A 3,884-nucleotide genomic window follows, 5' to 3' on the forward strand; every position below is an offset into this window, starting at 1 on the left:
TTGGTTGAAAGAAACCCAAATTTCTGATATAGAAACTTTAAAAACGGGTCAAATTTGACCCGGGGACAACAGGGGGTTTAATGTTTGGCTGTTTGTTTTCGGTTTCTTTTCCCCGGTCTTACACTGGTGCAGGTGTACCAGAGGGCGTGGCTGGCCGAGCTGGGTCTCTGTAACTAACGAGGCACACCTGGCATTCATCTCGTTATCACTCCAAACCATGAAAGCCTGGTCAAGACGCCACTCCTGTCAGTCGCTGTTTGCGCTCGTGTTTTCTAGTTAACCTGAGTAAACCTAGTGTGTGCCAGGCTGCAAGTTTTCTACTGTTTTTTTTGGATTTCTGCTTGAATCTGAATTGTTTTCCTGTGCGCCGTTTTCGGTGTGCCGAGCAGCTCATCCCAGCCCGCAGTCTCCAGTGCTCCAGCTTTGCCCAGCTGATTCTTCTTAGGTACGTCCCAGGTCCTTAACGCTTTAGTGTGTAACCTTTTGATAATAATAATAATGTAACGTCCGTTACATTCAAGCCATTGCCAAATGAGTTGCTACAAAGCTAATTAAGACCATCAGCTCCACACAACTCTCTCTGTATTTCTCAGTATGACTATGTTCAGAAGATTGTGGCGTCCGGTGACTTTCCCGCGCAGAAACTCTGTCAGAAAACTGTTTTTTTAATCCTCCGTGTCCTCCTTGGCTACCAGCAACTGCGTGGCGGAGGGCTGAGGGCTGGTGCGCGATCACGGAAGGCTTGTATCATGTGGACGCGTTTACAGTTTTATTGTCATTACTTAGAATTAGAATTCCACGGAAGCATGGGAGAGATGTGAGGAAATCATGTGAGGAGAGAGGAAATGTGTTTTTAGAGGGATGAGACGTCCTTTCCTTTGAAGCGTCACGTGAATTTGTCAGCTGTTTGGGCGGAGTTAGCAACGGCTTTCAGCTGCACGGCTTCCAGGAAGGCTGCTTTCGTGTATCCTCGCTCATAGCTCCTCAGAGATCCATCCTCGGGGCAGGAATAAGAGCTTTGAGACGGCCTTCAAGAAGGCGGACCAGAACCACTTCAGGTTCAAGCGAAGAGCAGAGAGATATCAAATAAGAGACTTGGGATCCACCCTGAGTTTTTTCACTTTTTCACAACCTTAAAACCATCTCTGCCTCCGTCTCTGCAAACCCCAAAACTCAAACATAACTCAATATGTAGATTTGCAATCACTAAATTGAAATATCAATTAGAGGCTGTAGTTTAATTGAAATAAATGTACATTTCTAAGAGTATTTTGTATAGTCTGAGTGAACAGGAGCGTGCAGAGGGCTGTTGTGATGGATCAAACTTTCCCCAATAACAAAAGCATCCAAAGGAATCAATTCCAGTCACACTTGGTTTGGCAGGATGTTGCTCTTAATTCAAATTCACTAAAGCGTACAAAGAAATGTCCATCTTCCCAGAGTCATTTAGGGCCATATTCAGTTGGGGGAACTCCTGAAATGTTGTATTGCTCTTCCATAAAGTTGGGGAAGAAGAGGCACAAAAAAATGTCTACACACTGCTATCACATGCCTGTTTTTTTTTTAACTAAGTGCATTTACTTAAGTGGGCATAGCATCAGCGAGGTCTTCCTTTGGTTTGTAGACTGCCGTTTGGAAGCCTGGATGTATTATATTAAACTGAAACATGAATGAATTCAAAATATCCCAAGATAAACTTTGTTTGGCTTTTATTGCCTTTATTTATTACTTTAAGCTACAGTAGAATAACGTTTAAATAAAATACCATTTAAAGGGTTCCCCTAAAGCTCTGAATCTAGACTCGCCCCTGTGTCTACCACCATAAACCTCCATCGTGTGTCTCAGGTTTCTTCCTCTCCGTCTCCTTCCTTCCTTCGCTTCCCTCCCACTCTAAGGGGGCTCCACCTGCGTGTCAGCGATAGAGGTGGGGGGGTCAGCCTCTCCCCGGCCCGGCTATCAGCCATGCTGCCCACAATGCAAGTGTCCAGTGGAGCGTGTGAATGAGGTCACGTCTGGGAGATGGGAGACGGAGCGTGCCGCTGCCACCCGTGAAACAGGGAAGAGAGGGATAACAATTCCCGAGGCTGTCTCCTCTGCATTAGCAATATCTGAGGGCCCGTAGCTGATTCTGCCTCTCGATTGTTTGTCCCTTCTCCAGATGCATGAAGGGAGAAAAGATATGCTTCGACGAAGGCTTCAGTGCTTTCTCTTTGCCGCTTGTGTGTGTGTGTGTGTGTGTGTGTGTGTGTGTGTGTGTGTGTGTGTTTTGTGTTTTTGTTTAACTATATTCGTGGGGTCCAAAAACTGGGAATACAATCCGGGGTCCGGACAGCTTTGTGGGACCAAAATGCTGGACCCCACAAGTTTAAAGGTCTGTTTGAAGGTTAAGACTTGGTTTTAGGATTAGGGTTAGAATTAGGTTATGGTTAGGGTGAGGGTAAGGGTTAAGGTTAGGCATTTAGTTTTGATGGTTAAGGTTAGTGTAAGGGGCTAGGGAATGCATTATGTCAATGACGGGTCCCCACAAAGATAGTGAAACGCACGTGTGTGTGTGTGTGTGTGTGTGTGTGTGTGTGTGTGTGTGTGTGTGTGTGTGTGTGTGTGTGTGTGTGTTGAACAAAGTAAGAGCAATATAAGTGCTCAGTTATTCTTTTAAATGTCAGTGGGAGATGTTTGGTATATTTCTGAGAGCATAACTCAGTGCTTCTCTGCTTCATTTCGTATGTAAATAAATGTCTCTTATCAGTGTCTCGGGTTGCGAAGCGCCATAAAGTAGATATGAGGAAACATTTTCATATTCACTCAACTGCTTTTCCACCACTTAAATTCAATTAGCAGGGTAATGGATGCACAGATTCACGCTCTCCTCACAGGTTCTGATAAAAAATTTCAATTGGGTTTATAATTGAATTTGTTGGCCTCAGGGGACGGATCTCCATGGGGGGTACCGTGTGTTTTTATTTTATTTATTTGCTTATTTAAAAGGGACAATGCACATCAACTGACATTTTTTGTTTACACTCAAAATGTAAACGTGCCAGAGTTAGTAAAAAGGCAAATTTTCATCTGTAGTCCCTTGGCAGGTCAACACATCATCACATTACATTTACAATTAAGAAAGAGAAAAGAGAGAGGGACAAAAAGTAAATAAATAAATAAAAAATAAGTACAATACAAAGAAGGGCAGTACCTAGGATGAGGTAAACCAGCTATTGATGATTGCAGTTTTGATTGTTTTTAATCCATCTCTTGAGTGTGGTTTTAAATCATAGATAGCTGGTGCTATCCCTGAGTTCAATAGGTTCCAATAATGCGAGGCCCGTACTGAGAAGACTACGTACTTTTTGTGTGTGTGTGCTGGTGAATGTGTGTTGTGCTTCAAGGTGTGGCTCCAAACGAAACCATGTTACGAGAGTGCAGAAGAATACACACCGTCTTTGTTTTTTTTACCACATCCGGGGCATATTTTAGCACCGACAAAATGTAGCAAACCGTTGTTTTAAAATGAAACTGTGGTGCATTGAACAACCTATTGTGTGTGTAAACGCTGTCTTTACATACACGCCGCTGCTAAGTGGGTGACATCTCTGACACATCAGAGAATAAGCTGTCACATAAATACAGAACCGAAGAATACGTCACACTGATATTTTATGAGACAGGTGCGAAGAATATGTTTGGGGGGCATTTTAGGCCTTTATTTGACTGGACAGCTGAAGCCATGAAAGTGGAAAGAGAGGGGGAATGACATGCAGCAAAGGGCTGCAGGTCAGAATCAAACCCACGGCCACTGCACTAAGGACTGAGCCCAGGTGAGCTACCAGGTTGCCCCGACTTGGCACTGTTTATGCACACACACACACACACACACACACACACACACA

The sequence above is a fragment of the Sander lucioperca genome, chromosome 8, assembly GCF_008315115.2.
Source record: "Sander lucioperca isolate FBNREF2018 chromosome 8, SLUC_FBN_1.2, whole genome shotgun sequence".
Taxonomy (NCBI): domain Eukaryota; kingdom Metazoa; phylum Chordata; class Actinopteri; order Perciformes; family Percidae; genus Sander; species Sander lucioperca.